The following is a 21,565-nucleotide window of genomic DNA, read 5'->3' on the forward strand; positions in this document are numbered from 1 at the left end:
CCACTTCCTCTTCGCAAGAGTAGGTTTCCACAGCAATGTGTTTTCTCAATTAAAAAATTTGTCCATCTGAGTGACTATCAGGAGTCACGACTGACACTGTCATTTTTATTAACACTTCAGATCAGAGTGATTCTCATACAGTTCTTACCGTGGCTTCACTTGGAACTCAGGAACTGGTCATTTCAGTGTCGGCATGTCCAAAACATGCTACGTTCAGCTGCTCCATGGCCATTTCTTTGGTTTCCTTGTTTGTAAAACAGAGCTGGAGAAATGAGATGTTTGTCAAAGCAGTGAGGTGTCAGGGACTCAGGTGGATTTCACATCAGAAGGCTGAAGCAAATATGGTAGGAGGTCTGAAGAGGCAGCCAAGTGCATGTTTTTACCACTCAGAGACAACAACTGTTCATGTGACTTTCCTTCTTCCTGTTTTCCATAGTTGTTCACCAAACAGCTAAAGAGATTGAGCTGTGAGTGCTGTGTTTCACAATGATCTTTTAATAAAGTTTTCCATGTTGTAAGTCAAAAATATTTTACCAATAGTTCGGAATTTTTGTGAGGAATGATTCTCGAGCACCCAGACTGGCGAATTTCTGCGTGTCTGCACTGGGCAGGGGATAGAGATTGAAAGCAAATGCCTTAGATATACTTCATAAGGAACTACCATCTTGTCATGCAAGCAGATGACAGCTTTCTAAGCAAACAAAAAACCTGGCTCTTGGTGTATCTCATTTCTCATAAGAGATGATCTTAAATTTTGTGTTCAAGTTTTTGATTTTCGAAAGTGGAATTATAGTTTATGTACGCTAGGAGAATTTGCTCTTTAGGCAATGTTGTGCTAGAACAGGAATTTCTTTCCATTTTGCAAGTCTGATTGCAAATGACAAACATCCAGTTGCTTAGTGTATGTATATAAAAAAGGGATGAGGAAGCAGTGTGGGAGCAAAGTTGTTTGGAAAACAGTAGATACCTGGATAAGAAGCCTTCCTAGATAATTCTAGAGAAGAGTGAGGAAAGAAAACAAGGATATATTAGAGAAGTTCGTAGAAAGGTAGTCTTGGGGATTTTGTGTGTGGGTGTATGTCTATGGGGGTTGAGAGGAACAAAGGGAAATTATGCAGTGGGTTGTAGTCAGAAGTTAACCAAAGATTTGCAGTTCATGATCAAAAGCTTGGAGTGTTATGGATGACCAAGGATCACATCAAATTCCCTTCATGGGGGTAACATGATCCCAGCCATACTTCAGGTAGACAGTTCTTGCTTCTGCTCTCAGGATGGTCAGCAGAGAAAGTGATTGTCAGGGAGGGAAGCAGAAGGGTGGAGGTGGGAGGTTGTGCATGGTTAGTGCTGAGCAAAATCAGTGAGAAAGGAAAGGAAAAAAATTGGCAGAACTTAATGATGGGCTGAAAAGGGGAGATTGGGCTAGAACAAAGAGATTTGTTTGATCAAACCATTTAAATTTTTCTGATGATCGAAGTTATATATGTCAAAGATATATAACATAAATGTATGTATGTATAATGTTAAAATACAGAAGTACATAAAAAGAAAATTTTAAATCATCCATATTCAATACTCTTACTAGCCAGAGACAAACCACTGTCAATATTTTGTTCTGTGTCTAGCTTTCATTTCCCTAGTTTCAGCTGAAAGTGTGCTGTACCTTCACTTATCCATACTATTTTCTTAAACCCACATGTCATAAACCTTTAGTCATGACACTAAAATTCTTCATAAATATATTTTTTAGTAACTGCATAATTAATATAATCTTTAGTTGTGATTGCAATATAATATAATTTTTTTTATTTAATCACTTCCGGGTCAAGCATTGGGTAGTTCCTAAATTTATTATAAAGAATTCTGAGATAAACATCTTTGTGTGTAAACTTCATTTTTTATTCTTTCTTTAGGATAAATTCTTAATGACATTGCTAAGTGAAGACAATGAACATTCTCAAGGCTTTTCATGTAGATTATAAACTATTATTTTTTTAAAAAGTTTTGATCAATTGACACTTGGATTACTGAAGAGTGATGTAGTAGCACCATGCTAGAAATATCTGCTTATTTTATTGGTTAAAAGTGATATTGTTTATTTTATTTTTCCTTAATTTACATTTATTTGCTTACCAATGGGGTTGAACATTTTGTTGGGTTTAAGAGTCATTTTAATTTATAGAAGTGAGAGATTAAAAAAATACATATCTTGCATATACGATATATAAGTTAATTGGCATACTTCCTATTGTTAGCCAAATGGGACATCTGGATAGATTGTAGCATTTTCTTTTTAAATGAAAAATGGAAAGCAAGGGTCAAGTGATGTGATTGTGAGGAGGGGATGTAGGACGAGGGAAGAAAATGGTAGGTCGCAGTCAGTGTTGGCGGACAGAGGGAAGAGAAGTCAGTCATGGAAAATCTACAAAAACAGATGATAGTCATGAGTGGAGCTACGTAAGAACTGGGTCATGAAGCCCAAGAGAGAAAGAGTATGGAATAATCAAAGAGCAGAACACTAAGGAGGGGGGAGTCAGGTGGAATTGAAGGCCAGATGGTGGGCGCCGGAGAAGGAGGCCTTGGAACTGGAGAATGAGAGGAGTACCCACTCATTAGTCCCCCAACTCCATCTTCCATAGGCCTTGGGAGCTTCCCGAGAATTTTCTAGGCAGGTGCTTTTTAATGCAAGTCTTTATTTCCCTGAAGTTTGGCAGAGTTTCCAGAATATGGACCTTTTGTATACCTCCTCTCCCCACCCACCTACCCAGTGTGTTTCTTAAATTTGTGGTTTATTGCTTTAAATAACGGAGGTCACTGAGACTATTTTGTGTATTTTTTTGTTTCTTGGCCCTGCGGTCCATTTCCCATAGTACATACATTCTTTTGAATTAAAGAACCATAAAAGTGCCAGAGAAAACTAGAAACAGAGAGGACTGCAGAGTTCATGCCCAATATATTAAGCAGCGAAGTTAAGGACTGAGGGCGCTGGTTGGCTAAAACCTAGATTTTTAAAAATAATATTCCAATATGCTGCCTGTTGATTAATGGCACTCACTATATATTTGTGTCTTTACTGCTTATGAGTGGATGCCGTGCCATAAAAAAGGTTTTGCCCCATGTTACTGAGATGGTAGTATGGCACGACCCTTTTCTTGATTGCTCGGGCTGGAAAAATGTTCGTCATCCTGGCCCCTGCCATTGCTCGGGCTGGAAAAACGTTCGTGGTCCTGGCCCCTGCCATTGCTCGGGCTGGAAAAACGTTCGTCGTCCTGGCCCCTGCTATCATCCAGGTCGTCCGTTAGCCAGTTCTGTCCGCTCTGCCTTTAGGATATGACTCAAGGTCAGCTTCTCTTCTTACCACTGCAGGCTTACGACTCTAGTATAAACCACCGTCCTCCCATCCCTGGAGGACCAGAACAGTCTCCAGCCTGTCCCTCTGCTTCCTCCTTGGCTCACCCGTGATCTCTTCTCCACGCCAGAGTGATGTTAAGGAAAGAAAAATCAGATCACGTTGCTCCTCTGCTTAGAATCCTCCATTCGGTCCAATAGAACCCAGAGTCCTCACGTGACCCTTGCCTGCTTTGCTCACCCTGTGTCATCAGCCGTTGCCCCTTTCTTGCTCTTCAGATACCCCAAAGTTGTTACCCTTCTGTAGCCCTTCCTTCCTTCTTCTGGAGTGCTTTCTCTCTTCAGACTGTTTGTTCCTTACTCCATCAGGTCTCTGCCCGGGAGAGAAAGGACTTCCCCGGCCACCCTAAGCAATAGGCCCCTCTGTTCCTCCTAATCCTGCTTCCTTCTCTCTCATTGCATTTTTCTGTGCCCCTCCCCCTAACATACATATACACATGACATTCAAAAGATGGTTAGCTCTTTCTTAGTTAATAGAGACCACATCAGGGTCTTTGACTGCAGTTCCCACCCCCCCCCAACCCTCCACCCCCCAGTACTTGAGCCCATCTTGGAGTTTTATTGAAAGTGCTCAGGAAATACCTGTTGAAATGGAAAAGCATAGTACTCGGTGAATCCAGAATGGTAGGGGATTTCTGCGGTAATTTGGAGGAAATTATTAAAACTCCAGTAATTATTAAAGAGCAAAACTCACATAATACTTGGCAAAACCACACACTTCCTGAGCACTTGTTAACCTGACTGCACATTCTAAACGGGAGGAAATCTACTTTTTACATCATGACTTAATATAACTGGCTTTTCTCTAGCAAAAGATAAACACAGGGCTTGGATTTTACACGTTATTTATGACTTTGTAATAGGTATCTCCTTTCCACCCACATTCAATGTTTATTCTGAACTTCCTCTTTTAAAAAGAAAAAGTCTGTGACCATGACCACAGGATATATAGGGTAAAGACAGGTCATTTCTTAGCTTACAAGACACCACAGTTTGCTATGTTACAGGGTCAGGAAGAGATCACTATAAAATCTGGCAGGTTTCTATGTGTTAATGAAGAATGCTGCCTGGTCAGAGGAAGAGTTTAGGGAGAAAATGCAAAGAGGATTGTCTTTAGATTTAAATGAGATTCTGTGGCTTTTATAAGTTGCAGTTTCACTCACCGAGTATTAAAGTTTCTTCCCCTGGCTTCAGAGATACCGTCTCCAAAGTTCCAAAGCATTTTCCTCTTAAGTACAGAAATGCCTGTCACTGTCAGGGTCAGAGCAGCAGGGTGAAGGATGTGTGGGTAGATAGAGGGGCAGGTGATTAGGAAGAAGGAAAGAAGAGAGGGAGGGAGGGAGGGAGGGAGGGAGGGAGGGAGGAAGGGAGGGAGGGAGGGAGGGAGGAATACTATCTATTTATCCAGAGGCGGAAAAAAGTGTGATCCCTACAAGCCAGAGTGCGTGGGTTCAAATCCTCACTCCACTGCTGCCAGCTTGTCTGTCTTGGGCAAGTTACTTTATTTCTTGTGTCTTGGTTTTCTCATCTGTACAATGGGGATAATACTAGTCCCTAACCTCAAAATATATTTATAGGACTATATGTGTTAATGTATGTGAAACACTTAGAACAGTGCCTGGTGTATGACAAGGGCTATAGAGAGGAGTTAGCTACCATTATTTTATTACAGATGGAGGTGATGAATTTCAGTGAAAATTAGACAGGGGAAGGGTGATGATTCCATCTTGTTATATGTCTTCGTTGGCTGCCTCACCAGATGTCCTCTTGCCTGTAATAAACACAGGTGCTTGAAGCCTCTGGGCTCTTCCCTGACTGCCTATTCAGGAAAGTAGAGAATGCAAGAGGGGCTGTGCTTCTGTGACATATTTAAAATTAAAAGTAACAAATGCAATGTCCTTGCTTGAGTAAAGCTTCGGAGGGAAGGAGTTGGTTGGATATGGGGTGGGGTGATTTGATTTAATTGGCTAATCTCTCCTTCGAGTTGCGTAAGAAGTCACAGAGAGGCTCTGTGATAGACATAGTCATGTATGATGTGACAAGGCTCACAGATGCCCCCAAATCAGTAGTGGATGCTGGAACCCTCGACTCTGAAGAAAAGTGAGTAGTCCCGATCTTCTGTCATCTTCCTCTCTCTGAGTGGTGTCTCTGTCATGGTGAACATTTCTAAGGGACAGGGACTCAGTCAAGCATGTCCACAGTCAGGGGGTGGGAATGAGCCAGAGCGAGGGTGTGTGATCTCTGAGCAGCCCAGCCTGGTCTATTTAAATCCTTGGAAGTTCTTGGTAAGCCGAGAAAGTAGTGCAGAATTAGTTTTACTTCAAAACAATCCTGCGAATACATGGCGTTCCCTCTCGGATTTCTTTCCACAGCACCGTGCACCTGGCACCTAAGCACTGCATTTAAGATGTCTGCTGCCTTGCCTGTGTCCACATTAAATAGCTACTACTATGTAAACAGGAACTACTTGACATATGATTTAAAGGAGTTTAGCTATATGCTTAGATTAAAAGCGTATCCCACTAGAACACTAATGGAGTCACATGCTTAAATTTTTAAAATAATTAATAGTAAATATACTTGTAAGTCAGAGACCAGGCGGGACACTGCCCCCCTCCCCCACCACACACTCCCGGGCTCCTTCCCTCCTGTTTTTTCTCCTTAGCTCTTTCACAGTCTAACATACTGTATATTTTACTGACTTACTCATTAAATGTCTTTTGCCCCGTAGGACTTGAGGGCTCAGGGCAAGGATTTTTGTCTGTTTTGTTCACCGCTAAAGCCTTAGTAACCTAGAACAGTGCCTGACACTTAGAAGGTACTTGATAAATATTGATTGAGTGACTGAAATATGTACGTAGGTTACTATTATCATTTTACTCTTTAAAGCAATTGTACTGAGAGGATACCATACCTTTAAAGGCCTTTCCTAATGTCTACATAAGATAAGCTCTTTATCCCCAACATGGCAATATCCACTATTTAATTCTTCCTGTTGGTATCACAACAGGCTATTTGGCAAACTAACCAAAAGGGAACCCTATGGTACTTTTGATCATACACGTTTGTGGATACTGGTCTATAAAAGCAGAAGACTTTTTGATCCACGGCGGTGGTAGGAGAGGGCAGGTGAAGGGATTTTAACAATGCCCAACTGAGACCGAGCCCATGTGTATGTTGTGTGTGTGTGTGAAACCAAAAGCTGTCTTGAAGGAGTGAATCCTTGCTATCATATTGCTGTCCTTAGAGGGAGTTCTGTGTGTCGCATCCGTTCTTTAGAACGGCTCTCGTATATACACAGGCATGCCCTTACCTCTCTGAGCTCGCTTTTCCAGTGCTGGTTCCTTAGCTTCACAGCCCGTTATTATTGCTGACACCAACACAGTGATACGGCTTCCGTGCCGCTGGTTGATAGCTTTTCTCGTGGAAGCTAGTACTTTAATGTGTGCGTGTGCATGTGAACACTGTCTTCTTCTGCCTTAGTCATGTGTTAATACAGCAAAGATTTTGAAATTCTAAATGGTGTAACTCTAAGTAGTGTAAAATCTACTTCTGGAAAACTATATACTACTGTGTTATACAAAGCAAATACACATTCACTTGATCTTTGGCTAAATCTTAGCCTTTATTTACAAATTTTTTTTTAATTAAAGATTTTATTTATTTATTTGAGAGAGCATGAGCATGGGAGTGGCAGACAGAGGGTGAAGCAGACTCCCTGCTCACACAGGGCTCAATCCCAGGACCCTGGGATCATGACCCAAGCTGAAGGCAGACGCTTGATCGACTGAGCCACCCAGGCGCCCCTATCTTAGTCTTTAGCTAAATTAAAATAAAATATAATGCTCTCTAGTGGCATGTAAAAATGACCTTAGTAGGTATTTCCTATATTTAAAACAATAGCCCCACATAATAGTTTCCTGGCTTCACATCATGTCTTTACCTGTACTCCACTTCTTGCTCTCCCAAGACGTGTCTGCGACCTTGTTTCTTGTTCCTTTTTCCAAATTACCTTAGAGCTTGTCTTTGTCTCAAGTGTCTATTTTGCTTGTGTCCTTTTTCCCTCTTCTCTCCAGTCTCGGACCTCAGATCTGCCTGCTGTCACTCCACTCTGAAAACAAAGGTGTTTTGTTGAGACAAAGATCACTCCTCCTGGGATGACTTCAGCTTGTTGCAAGCCCGACGTATCAGAAGTTAACACAGCGAAGGTAGCACGATATGTCTACCATGATGGCCTTGACCTACAGTTTTACACATTTGCCTCCATTGAGGGCTCCGTAGTAGCAGTCCATGCCAGTGGCAATGGGAGAAGGATGGCTTTTACTTTTTCTGTGTACTTTTCTATATTGTTTCAATGTGTTATAACTAGTATGCATTGTTTTTACAAAGACCATAAATATCTGTGTGCATGTTTGCCTGTATTTTTAAAATTAACTTTGTTCAACGCAAAAGCAGGAAAATATTGCTGTTTTGTTTGTTTAGTGCAGGCTGTAATTGTGATTCGGGTTTTCAGGTATTCAGTGAAAAGCTGCCCCATCCTTACCACCTTACTTCTAAAATGTATCTTCTTGAGGTGGTTTGTCTCCTGAGTCTTTGCCTCTTTGATAATGTTCGGTATAAGAATGCATACTAGCGTCCGTGCATACACACAGGCACACACACACCCACTCACACACCAAAAATATTCTCTTTCTAACGCTTAAAGCATGCCACACACCCAGAATTTGTAAAAATTCTTGTATGAAATATTCCATTGCTCATATAAAAGACAGATTTCCTGGGTCCCATTTGTAGTCAAGAGGAATTTGGTCTAAAATCAGTTTTTTGGAAACACTGCCTTAGTGTTGTATAAAGATTGCTTCAATTCTTCTCCATTCAGAACCTATCAATTTAGTTTCACATAATATTTAACCTGATGATAATCTTAGACTTGTTCTGGATTTGGGCCCTTTACTAACCTGCTAGTGTTTTCTAGTCTCTATTGATAGTTTTAGATTATTTTATTTAGGAGTAATAATGCTGTTTCTATTTTTTTTTTCCCCCAAAGGTAGATAAATGGCCAGTTACCTGGGTTTAGAACTTTCTTGTCACTCTGGACTTCTTACTTCCTGTCCTGGCGACTTCAAATCGCTAAGGTGTTCTGGAATTTAGTAAGATTGACAATTACAGAATAACCACTAAGGGAAAACTGGAACCCACAACTTTGAAATCACAGATTTGTTTCTCTCTGTATATGCTGTGGAGCTTATTTTCATCCTTGTTCAGGACACTTTGGGTCCCAGATGTCACCTCACTTTCAGGACACCCTCCCCGCCGCTCCCCTTCCTATTCTGTTCCCAGTTCCCCTGATCTCCCAACGGCCAGAACTTACAAACCCAGCTTCCAAGGAGAGACTTACAATGAGGTTCCACCTCTGAACTTCTTGAAAAGGAGCATATTTACTCTGCCTGGGTGCTTCCGGTCTTTCTGGTCCGTTGTTATGTACGAACTGTCTTCATTACCATGAATCATGTTTTACCACTCCCGTCTCTTCTATGGCCCTTCTATTTCTCTCCACTTCTTAACTGGAAAATCCCTTGCCAGCTCCAGATTGGAAGTGAAGTAAAATCAAATGAGGGTTTAATTCCCGGGTAATTTTTGGTTTTATCTAAGCATGTACGTGTATTCACTCATTTAATTCTCACAACAACCTGGATGGAGTAGCAATTACTCTGTGTCTTGTCTGCATCACGCAGTACAAGCTAACGGGCACCTGTCTTATTCCAGGAAGGTGGATTTAAAAGATAGTTTGTTTACTTTTAGTCAGTAGTGGCGTTTGAGTAAAAGAGTTCGGTTAAATGTTTTTCTCTATGAAATGCCGGAGCTTTTGTCTTCTTGGGCCTTCCCCGAACCCATTTGTTACAGTAGGTGTTCATTCAGTTTTCAGGCTGCTGTTGAGCGGTCTGTATCTGGCAATTTTAACACCTCCCTTCGTTCTGTGCCACCCACTCACAGCTCATTCCAGGTGCCCTTAGCAAATGACTCCCAAGGCATTTAAATGGCCAAAGCTCGCTGACCAATGAGGAGACGTGTGCTGTGTAAAACAGAGTTACGCAGTTCCCCAGATCAGGAGCGAAGGTTGCTTAAGCAAAGCTTTTGTTACTGTTAGCCTGTCGCATCCAGATTTCAAGACTGGAAAGGTAGGGGACACCCTTATTTGTTTTAATTGGAAGAGAGGACGAGATGGTCGTGTTTGGTTAGAGTGATTCAGATCAGGTTGAACAAGCAAGTGATCCCTTTTTTAATTGAAGGCCAAAAAGGAAAATTAGAGCTTGGTAATAGTTTCAATTACTGCGGTTTGCCTTACCAATAGCAAAACCAAAATTCTTAAGTTATGAACTTTTTTTTGTTTTTTGTTTTTTTAAATCAGTTCTTCCAGAAGCTCTTCACTTTGCATACTTGAAAAAGCCAGGCCTTCACAGAGTAATTTTTTCCCAGATCACTGCTACTTTAACCATGGGGTAAGAAGCAGGAATTTATCGGTAATGTCCACCTTTGTTTCCAAAGTCATTTTCAGTCAGTCTTTAGAGAGGGTTTGTGATTTTAAGAAATGTGATCATGAAAGATAAGAAAAATAAGCAGAATTAGCATTATGATAATTGCTACATATTTTTAGCAGTCATGACATTTCCTCTATGAAAAAAGGTCTCGTGTAAGACTTGTAGCACCGTTTTTTCAAACCCGTAGTAAAGTTTATGAAGTGGAATTAGTTAAGTGTAGATTGTATGCTTTAAAGACTACAAGTAAGTTTCACTTTCATTATAAAGAATAGTTGCATTTTATGCAGTATTTGTTCTAATATTAAAGAAACCAGAGAAATACAATATTCGCTGCTTTCTACCTGGAAATGGAGCAATTTGAATAGCATTTGAAGCTAATTCTCAAAAGAAAAACCTTCCTCATTATGAATAAAATGTGACGGATCAGTGTTATGACAAAATGTATACATAAGAAATGTATATTATTATACTTATTCATTCCTCTTCATTTAATGCTAAGTATCAGAAGCTAAGTTTGGGTTCAAGGAATGGTCTAACTGATTTCCCATGGTTGGTTTTTTTTTTCCCCCAGAGATGGCTTAATATGGATTTGTATTTTATAATAGGAATTAGATAATATATTTGTTTAGAATTTTAACATATGAGAGATGGCGCCGTTTGGCAAAAGTTTTTAAAGTATTTAATTAAAGCTTGTAAGGAGAATTTTTTTTTACTGTACTAGTATAAATGCCCAGTAATTCAAGTTATCTCAGATTCCCCCCTTTCTTTCCGTTTTTACATATTTATTTATAAATTTTCATCCCGAAACTCTCCACTTTTATTAGATTTATTAAAATGCCGTTTTATGAGACGTAGACTCTTCAGGGGAGTCGACCAACAGTCACAGAGTTAACTATTCACAGCAGAGAATACTTGCTCGCCGTCTTCTCCGGTACAAGTCAGTGCTGCTTCTCAATTCCACACTGAGGTTCAAAGGTTTAGACCAACTTCGCAGATCAGAGGTCAGGCACGAATTGCTGCAATTTGTAGTTCAATTCTGCCGATATGACAGAATTTCCCAGCGATGATGATTGCTTTTTTCCACTTCTGCACACAGGCCAGACTGGGCAGTTAACAGCGTAATTTGTACAAGTCAGCCCTTGGCACCCAAGTTTAATGAGTAACTAGCTGGTGCCTTAGATTTCACTGGTACAAGGTGCATATTATAAAAAGGGTCAAATGTCAATGCAGAAAGACGGAGGGGAGTGGGGAGTCACATCGCAGTAACCACCACCTATGAATCCTACGTCAAGAATTAGTCATTTGTGATTATTTTTTTAAAAATCATATTTCTATGGTGTGAATGTTAGTATGTTCATTTTCTTTGCTACTGAAAGAGGTTATTTTTAAAAATGTTAGCAAGAAAGAACTGTCGGATTAGAGATTGTTGACTGAGCGGTAGAAAGTGAAATGGCAGGCTCTTGACTCCTTTTATGGAGTCTCTGATTTCTCAAAAACCTTCCAAAGTGTAATGCTTTCTTTTTCTTTTTTTAAGATTTTATTTATTTATTTGAGAGAGAGAGAGATTGAGAGAACAAGTGTGAGGAGGGGCAGAGAAACACTAGATCCCAGGACCCTGGGATCATGACCTGAGGCAAAGGCAGACGCTTAACCTGTAGAGCCACCCAGGTGGCCCAAGTGTTACACTTTCAAAAGCATAACAGCCTTTCAAGAATCTAGGGAGCACATTGGATAACCAGGTTTTCTAAGCCCGTGATATTTATGAGTATCTGACATTCTCTACTTGTCATCCAAAAAGTTACACTTCTATCCTTATTTCTAACCCAGGTTGAAAATATTGGAACTCTTGAAAAAATTCTCACACGGTTGTCTTTGACAAATCATGGACTTGCCGTTCCCGGGTTTGACTCATAAATGACTCCAAAGCGGCAATATAGTCATTTGTCATTTTCATTATAGCACAAATTTTAATTTTCTGCTCTCCCAGACTAGGATGCAATTGGAAGCAACTGGATTCTGCCATGGAGCAGAATAATTAAGAGTGCAGATTCTGGTCTCAGGCCTCTTGGGTTTGAATTCCAGCTTCATCACTTACAGCTGAGGGACCTGAGCCAACGGGCGGTCTCAGGATGAGTATTACCAGAGAATTCGCTTCATGGGGTTGCAGTAATGATTAAATAAGACAACGTACACAGAATGCTTAGCTCAGTACCTGATGCATTATAAGCACTCCATGAATGTTAGCTGTTATTAACATTATGAATTTTCTTAAGTTACATCGCTTGTGCATTAGCGTAGCCTACCCTGTACGTCATCCAACCTTGGTTTAGACTTGGTCTTTGCTCTGTTCGTTTCATAAGGGACATAAGCCATGCTATAGTTGGATGAAGTGATCTGGGAACATGGTAGGGTGCATTCCTTTTGAATATCATGGGGAAGTATATTTTAAAATTCCTCAGTTTCAAGTCTAGCACTCTCATAGATGCTATCCTCCCCCCCCCCCAGCTGATGTGCTATCGCGTGGCAAAAGCTGTAAAAAGAAATAAATGCAAATCTTCTGGTTTCCTTTGAGAATTGTTTTCATTCTGCCCTTCGGTGAGAAGCATTTGAGTGAAAAAACACAGATCCGTAAATGGTACCACACCAGTGGGCTAAATTCTATCCCTGATGAGGTATATTACACATACAAGGAACCTGTGCTTTCCCGAAATGCCAGACATGACGATCTTAAAAAATAAGTTTTTTTCATTCCATTTCTTCATTTCATTCCTATGGAAGGTCGAAGTAGCATTTGAAAACATGGTATTTACTGCCAGTGACAATATATAAATGATACACTTAGCATTAAAAAGGTAGTGACAACATCTCACACTGAACAGTTAAGCACCTACTATGTGCTAGGATTCGTTGTAGGGCACTGGGATTATAGGAGTAGATTCTGCCCCAGTAAAGTTCACAACCAACTAGGGAAGACCATTATTATACCAGTAACAACTGTAAGCTTAAACCATATAAATTTGCCGATATTCTACTGTTTTTGTTCTTCAAAATGGCAATCTCATATAGTTCAATTTAGTGTTATGAGGAGTACAAGGAGAGATTATATGGTGTTGTGGGAACGTATCTTAGGGGATCCAGAGATGGCTTCTGAAAGTGACATTAAGGATGAGAACAAGCTGGCTGAGCAGGGGGCTTGGTGAGGGTTTGAAGCATTGGGAACAGCATGTGTAAGGAGGAAAGTGATGCACGATGCGGTCGGAAGAGGAACCCAAGTCTTCCTTATGGGCTGTGCTAAGGATATTGACTTTATTATAAGGGCATATTGTAAGAAAGGGTCGAGGTTAAGCAGGAGGGTGTCAAGACCTGCTCAAATTGTGGTTGTGGTTGTGGTTTTGTTTTGCTTTGCTTTGTTTTTAAAGATCACCTGGCCTGCCACGAGACCTGGTGTTTGCAGTGGGCAAGAGTGGATAAAACGAGAGTCAGTCGGGGGGATAATGCAATCATCCAGGTAGAAGCTGATGGAGAGCAGTTTACAAGATGCTTTCAAATGTAGTATCTCACTTTATCCTTATAACAGCTCTCACGTGAGGTGTTAATATCAGCTTCCCTACACCAGGGAGGATGCTGAGGCCCAGAAAGTTAAATGGCACACCCCGTGGTCAAACACTGCTGGTGGCCAAGTAAGGATTCTGTTATCTGAACTCTTATCTGACTCTTGCCCTGGTGGTCTCCTGGTAGCATTAGGCCCATGTACTAGCATCCTGAGTGTGGGCAATTGGCTTATCCTCAGAAAGGATGAGAGAGTTATTTTTAGCCTAGGTTTATGACAGAGTCGAGAAGCAGAAGATGAACATGGAAAGTGATATTAGACTGGGGTGTCCTTTTGGGAAAAATACATTTATTATTTCATGTATTTATCATTCCAAAAATAGATTTGGAACAGCTTTCAAAACTACATATGGTATGACAAGATTAAGAAGAAGGGGTAAAAATCAGGTTTGGGTAAGCAGATGGTGCCATAGGCTTCATAAATCCAGCGAACATTCGCCCCCAGACCCACCATTTGTCGAAGCAGGAGAAGCAACTCTAAGATTCACATGCCCCAAACTTAAAACAAACCAAGTGTTCTGCTGAGAATAGCTTTTCCTTCTTCCAGAATCTAGGAAGATTTCCCGACGAGGGCTTCATAAAGACTCCAGAATACAGTGAGCAATAACCATAGCTGTTCATAGAATGAGGAGCGGGTGAGGAGATTGAAGTGAATGGATCAACCCAATTAATGTCTGGAAACCACTGCTTTCCTCTAGGAACTGCCCTGTAAATCTTATTAACATATAGAATTATGTGACCTTCAGTAAGACAGTTCCCTCCACACTAAAATCTAGGAATTGTACTAGAGACGGACTTTTCAAGCTGGATTCCCTGGGGTACCCAATATCGTGTCAGGAGGAATGTGAAGCCATAGGACACAAGTGGCATATGGGTTTTGCTTGAAGATTTTTGCAAAAGAATATTAAATTTTTAGTGAAATGGGTTGTGTTTGGAGTCGGTCTGGAAAATCTTTTTTTTTTTTCTTTTTTTTTTCTGGAAATGAACAGTTGAGCCTAAGTATTTTATTTGGGAGAAATTTTCTGTTACTTGAATACCCATGAGAGGCACATTGATAATCTTTCTTTCATTCATTAAGATATAGCACAAAACTGTATAAAGCCTATAATTTCATTTATAGGTTAATGATTTGCTTTTAATTCGTAAAGTTTACCTGTCCTTTACCATGATATTATTTTAAAAAATAAGGGGGAAATTTTGTTATTATAGAAAGAAAACTCACAATTCTGCACAGCTAATGTGTGCCACGAATGGTACTTTATATTCTTTATTCTCCATGCAGTCCTTCCTCTGTTCTCATATGGTCTCTGTTTTCCATGAAATCTCCACTTTATAGATAAGGAACCCAAGACTCAGAAAAGTTAAATAAATTTGTCTGGACTCACTTAGCTAGTAAATGAACAGGGCAGGAATCTAAATTGTATTCTGTTACTTTGACAGGACACACTTTGTAATTTGCGCATTTATTTCAATTTATCAAATACTGTGATGTTGATCATTAAGTGTTATCCAGGATAACGGCATTTAGGAAGTTGTCCTCACAGATTGGGGTAAGGATTATATGCTTCTAGAACCAGTTTAACAGCTATTACTCTATGATTTATTTGAGGGTATAGCTGTTCCTTCCTTCCTTCCTTCCTTCCTTCCTTCCTTCCTTCCTTCCTTCCTTCCTTCCTTCCTTCCTTCCTTCCTCTCCTCCCTCCCTCCTCTCCTCCGCCCTCCCCCCCCCTCCTCCTCCTCCCCCTTCTTCTTCCCCCTCTTTCTTTCTTTCATAGATCATTGACAATAAGGATGAAAACCAGTTTATGGCTTAGTTTTACTGTTTGTATTCCCATAAGGTTATGGATCCCATTGAAAGCTTTTGTCACTCTTGGCAATATGCAGTATATTTCAAGGCAAAATAATTTGGAACTGTAACTGGCTTTAGAGGCCACTTAATTGGCAGGTTCCAAACTGTGCCCTCTATAGGCCTACGGGTCCCATAGGCTCCCCACCTGCCCCCAGTGGACAAGGGAGCGGAATGGATGAGGATGCCTCCCTTGCCTGCACTTCAGCCAGCTTCCTTGTAAATCAGTTCTGGTTTTGCACCCAAGTAAATTTTTGATGGAAGAAAGGGTGCTACATCTTTAAAAAAACAAACAAACAAAACAAACAAACAAACAAAAAAACGAAAACAAAACAATACAAAACAAAAAATTAAAAACCGTTTTGAACACTGCTGGTAATCCAACTCCTTTAATTTTCTTCAGGGGAGCAAACTTCATATTTCCAAATGTGAAATAAAGGTAAAAGTTTGGTGCTTAGTATATATTTTAATGTCTTATCTTAACTGTCTTTAATTTGAATGTTTTCTGTATTGTGACTTTAAAGATGATCCTAGGATCCGAAATCCTGTTTTTTGTGGGACTCCACGTAAAGAACATTCTCAGAAGAGTCGTAACTACACATTTTAGGGCAGAATAGGAAGTGGCCTTCATGGCGACTCTAATCAGTTGGTAGTAGATGGCTACAACTCTTGTTTCAGTGGGTTCTGAGACCCTGTCTGGGTTCGTCAGGGAAGAGTGTAACGATCTGTTGGTGGTGTGTGTAACCTAAGCCCCTCAATGGGGAGAGGCAGCCTGTCAGCTAGATAGTATCATCTCTGTGAAGGACACCAGCCTCTTCTTTTTAAGAGCCTAGAAGCATAAAATAGAGGCTATTTCTTCCTAAACCTTGTGTTGTTCATCTTAAAGTCACGGATGCTCTAAAGAAGGCAGAAGGAAAAGTACGAAAGATGGACGAAGTTGGACCGTTTCTTCCTCCTTGTTCCCTGCTTCTTCAAGAACAGGGGAAAGAAGAAATGGTTGCATTTCTTGGTTTGTAGAGAACATGATAGAGTAACGGTAATCCTTTTTTTTTTTTTAAGAAAATGACCCCCAATTTTTAACACACTTACGAAAATGATACTGAAATTGAAAACATTAATAGCATTTTTTTTTCCATCCCTCAGGATTTGGCTCAAAGGGCATGCCAAAAATTGAACTGAACAATCCCAAGCAAGCTGCCTGATTTCCCTGTATATTCTTCTTCTACATCCTATAACGGACCGGGCAAACCAAATCAGTGGGTTTTTGGTGAGTACACTCCCAGTGTTCTTTTCTTCTTCACTTAAAGAAAACTTTAAATTTCCATTCCTGTCAACCAAGATATCTGCTGCTTTTGTATCTTATATGTATCTGGTGTATGTTTATGTGACAATCTTGGTGGTTTATAGGACATGATAAGTCATCTTAAACCCACAATACAAATCCTTATTTCTCTGTTCAGTTTACGTCTTTGTGACCCAAGAGGAAAAATTACTACCTCTGTCTGTATGTGTGAGCATCTTTGGAGTTAAGAGACAAGGAATAATTATGTATTGCTCATAACTTCCCTCTTAACCTCACCCAAAAAAGAGGTCGAGGGTATTTCCATCAGAGTGGTCTTTTGAAAGTGTTGGACACAAGTAAGGGTCCTTTGCACGAGCTAGAAGAGACACTTGTATGTTCTCTCCTGTATGATCCTCATGGCATTCTCTAAATTTGTTTCCTCACCTTCGTATAAGGTAAAAATAACTGTCACATCACACCCTTCAAATCCTGGCAATCCAGTGAATTACAACCCATGTAAATGCCAAGGATGTAATTCTCTACAGATAGATGGTATTAGTGTTATATGGGTGATGGTCCTACATGTGCGAGGAGCATGGAAGAGGCTGAACCTTGGACAGACGGCCCTCCCCAGCCCCCGCCCCAGCCCTCACTAAGCTCCAAAAGGTAGAGACAGAAAATCCTTGTATGTCAGGGAGATGGTGCTGGGGTGCCACTGATCTACCCAACAACGTCCCTCCCCTGCCTGCCCCCCATCCCAAGTCCCTTATTTTCTTACCCTCTAGGTTGGATTCTGGACTTAATCTACTGAATTCAGGGACTCAGAGAGCTAACTTTTTTTTTTTGTAATAAAAGTGTTTTCATTAAAGAAAACCTGGAAATTTAAAGTATGAAATTGCTTATAGGGGTGTCTGGGTGGCTCAGTCAGTTAAGCGTCTGCCTTTGGCTCAGGTCATGATCTCAGGGTCCTGGGATCAAGCCCCTCAGCAGGGAGTCTGCTTCTCCCTCTCCCTCTGCCCCTCCCCCTGCTCATGCTCCCTCTCTGTCTCTCAAATAAATAAATAAAAATCTTTTAAAAAAAGAAAAATTTATTATAATCTCACAATCCAAAGATAACCACAATTAATATTATGGTATATTTATTCCTTTTCTGTTTTTTAAAAATATTTCATATATATTCTAAAATAGTACTTAACAAGTTTAAGATAGTTGAGAACATGAGATCGATATTTTAGCCTACAACTATGCCATAATTTATTTAGCCATTTCTATACTGCTGTACATTATGTTTGTTGTATTCACATATAAATTCGTACTATTATGTTCATTACATTATAAATATCACTGTAGTGAACATACTTGACTATAAATTTTATTTGTGTCTCTGATTATTTTCTTGAGGTACATTTCTATCAGTGGAATCATTGGGCTAATGAAAATGAACTATTTTTAATGAACACTGTAAAGCTCTTAATATTGTCCAACTGTCTTCCAGAAACATCTCAAATTATACTTGTCCTCCCATTTCTCTTTACCCATTATATATAACAATGTTCATTTCATGCATGCATGTAAAGATTGAGTTCTATCACTTTAAGGTTTAAAATCATAAGTATTTCTGCAGAAGCTCAGGAAATAAAAGCCTCTTCCCTCCCCCCCAGCCCTACCCCAGTCCTAACCAGTACCAGGTTTCTAAAGTAGAAGATAACGCCATCCAATTGCCTCTTTGTACCAACCTCCATGTCTTGGATCTGTTTATGGGGAAAAGCATATACGAGGCTTGTATTCATTCACTTGGTATTTGTTGTCCCCACTTTTGTTCATTTCTGTACTATGTACCTCAGGAGAACAAGAGAAGATCTTTTCATTGTCCGAGAAGCCTAATTCAGTTGATGAGTCCAAACAAACAACAAACTCAAAAATACTTAACCTTGGACAGGTCACCTAACTTCTCAAGTCCTGTTTCTTCTTTAAAGTGAGAGGCTCAGTTTGTCTGTATCTGATGAGTGTCTGAGGTGGTTTTTAGTAAACATGTGTGAGCACACAAGGTGGCGGAAACGACGATGAAGATGATTATGTAGATGACCTAAACTTACCTGAACGACATGATGCGCTGTATAACTTCCATTACCCAGCCAGGAAAGCACATCTGCTCTTTAAAAGAGAAATGTTTCCCTGCATTTTAAATACTAGGAAAATTTTTCAAGTTAATCATTTCTTTTTTATGTAAAAAAGTGCAGGGAAACTCCTTCAAGATGGCCTCCACAATTTCTTTTAGCTCTAACATCTATAATTTAGGAGTAGTGAATAAATACCGAAAGCTGAGGACTCCTAAAGCAAAGGAATGGTCAGCGGGCCTTACAGAGAGCTTTGTAGAATCAGGACTAGAATTTTAAAGTGGTAGAATCTACAGATCATTTCTGTCTAATCTTCATCCTCACCCTGGCACCAGTTGCCCCCAAACACACACCCAAAGGAGATGTCTGCACTTGGACCGTTCATGGATTTTTATCAGATTTTTCAAACTCTGGAACACACCAGAAAGTTTCAGGAGTAACTGGGTTCATGAATATTTGGCTATCCTTCACCACTACCAGAAATGTGAATATTGTATGACTATACTTGTCCTGGGCTACACTGAGCAATTTCAGGAGACCGAGCCAAAGTTTGGCAAGGAAGTTTGCCACTGACCAGTTGATCTTGCTCTCTGATGTAGATTGTCCTTTGCATATTAACATAGAGTAGATACTTTATAAATATTTGTTGGATTCCTCTCTACTCAGATTTTGTGCCACTTTGTAATACTGGTTTGTTTCGTATTTTAAAAACTTATTTTTACATCTGTGTTGAAACAAACGTCCAAAATCTAAAAGCATGAAGAGATTATAATACTCCCTCAGACTAGCTCTAATCTTAACCTTGGAATAAGGACACTTTCTGACTAGATTGCATGGAGTTAAAAAGTCCCATTAGGTAGAAAGCTAATATATTGGTCATTTGTCTCTCTTTGCAATTTGAATTGTAAACATGAAAATTGTAAATATGGGGAACCTAGAACATAATTTTTCTAATTATTTTCCCATTTTCTCTTAAAAATCTGCTTTCCTTCCTCCTTTTTTTCCATATACTAAATCTGCTGGTTTTCCATGACTCTTTTTTTTTTCCCAAACTGGAACCTTGTACCCCTTAAACAATAACTCCCATTCCTCCCTCTCCGCCAGCTCTTGTCAGCCACCATTCTACTTTCTGTCTCTGTGAATTTCACTATTCCAGGTAACTCGTATAAGTTATTATGTAATACAATACTTGTCCTTTGGGGTCTGACTTATTTCACTTAGCAATGTCTTTATAGTTCATCCATGTGATAGCATGTGCTGGAATTTCCTTCCTTTTAAAGGCTCATGATACTCCATTGTCTATATATGCCACATTGTGCTTATCCATGCATCAATGAACATTTGGGTTATTTCCATCTTTTGGCTATGTGAGTAGTACTTCCATGATCATGGGTGTACCTTTATCTGTTTGAATTCCTGCTTTCAATTCTTTTGGGTATATAGCTAGTAGTGAATTGGTGGGTCATATGCTAATTCTGTGTTTAAGCTTTTGAGGAACCCCCATACTGTTTCCCATAGCAGCTGTACTATTTTACAGTCCCACCAGCAACATGTCCAGTCCACATCCGTGCCAACATTTATTTTCTCTGTGTGTGTGTGTGTGTGTGTTTTTATAATAGCCATCCTATGAGTGGTAGGTCCTCGTGGTTTTGATTTGCATTTCCCTAATGACTGCTGGTGTTGAGCATCTTTCGTATGCTTGCTGACTATTTTTTGTATCATCTTTGGAGAAATATGCCTAGTTAGCCATTTGCCCGTTTTAAAATTGGTTGGTTTTATTGTTGCTGCATTGTAGGAGTTCTTTATACCTTGTGGGTATTAATTCCTTAATATTTTAAATATTTTAAGGGATTTCCCCCCATTCCATGGGTTGCCTTTTCACTCTGCTAATAGTGTCCTTTAATTCATAAAAGTTTTCCATTTTGATGGAGTCCAATTTATCTATTTTTCTTCTGCTGCCTGCGCTTTTGGGGTCCGATCCAAGAAATTAAGGCCAAATTAATGTCATGATTTTCTATATTTTATAGAAATGTAAAACTATATTATATATATTTTTCTTCTAAGAGTTGAATAGTTTTAGAACTTACAGTTAGGCCTTTGATCCATTTGGAGTCAATTTTTGTACATGGTGTATGGTGACCAGGGTTCTTTTTAAAGAGGTGCTTTTCGATCCCATCGAGTCGGTCTGAGTAGATGTGTGTCAGCCCCTGAGGCAGATGACGCACATATTCCCACCTCACGCTCATCCTCACTCACTTTGCTTCCTAGTGTCGGCTTAGGTGGTTTCCCCACAGACAGGTGAGAGAAAGCTGAAGCTATCAGGGGCCTAACAGCTCAGCGGGCTCAGCTCTGGTAACTAGGATACAGCTGTGAGGTGGCGGCTGGGATCAGCGAGCGTTTTGATGTAAACATGCTTGATGAAATCCCTGGCGAAAGAACAGCAGAGCTAGACAGCATTTTAGGCTAAGAAAAAGGATGTGTGTGTGTCTGTGTGTGGGTGGGGGTGTGTTTTGCGTGTGTGTATATATTTGGCAGCACAGGGAAAGAGAGAGGACACTCCACACTGAATCTGGCTGTGAATTGTGAGCTACAGGAAATATTTATTTATTTTTGTACAAAAATAGATCTCTCTCCGTGTTGCTTTAGAGAAACAAAACTAGATTTAGACACAGTTACGTGGGCAAACCGTGTTTCCAGTTATCCTAGTTCTGTTTTATTGTGCGCAGAACCTACGTGTGCTTACGATAGAAAATGTGAAGGTCTGCTT

The 21,565-nt window shown here is 40.0% G+C and overlaps 1 protein-coding gene across 2 annotated transcripts in view; it reads left to right on the forward strand.

Annotated features, from left to right (window-relative positions):
- Positions 1–21,565, forward strand: part of RBM47 (RNA binding motif protein 47) — a 65,890-nt gene that overhangs the window by 17,007 nt on the left and 27,318 nt on the right. For both annotated transcript variants that reach the window (XM_045815905.2, XM_045815904.2), the window contains exon 2: positions 16,543–16,666. The gene's annotated coding sequence lies outside the window, so the exon portion shown is untranslated. The remainder of the gene's footprint in view (positions 1–16,542; positions 16,667–21,565) is intronic.

The sequence above is a fragment of the Ursus americanus genome, chromosome 8 (genome assembly GCF_024610735.1).
Source record: "Ursus americanus isolate L20-20 chromosome 8, mUrsAme1.1.p, whole genome shotgun sequence".
NCBI lineage: Eukaryota > Metazoa > Chordata > Mammalia > Carnivora > Ursidae > Ursus > Ursus americanus.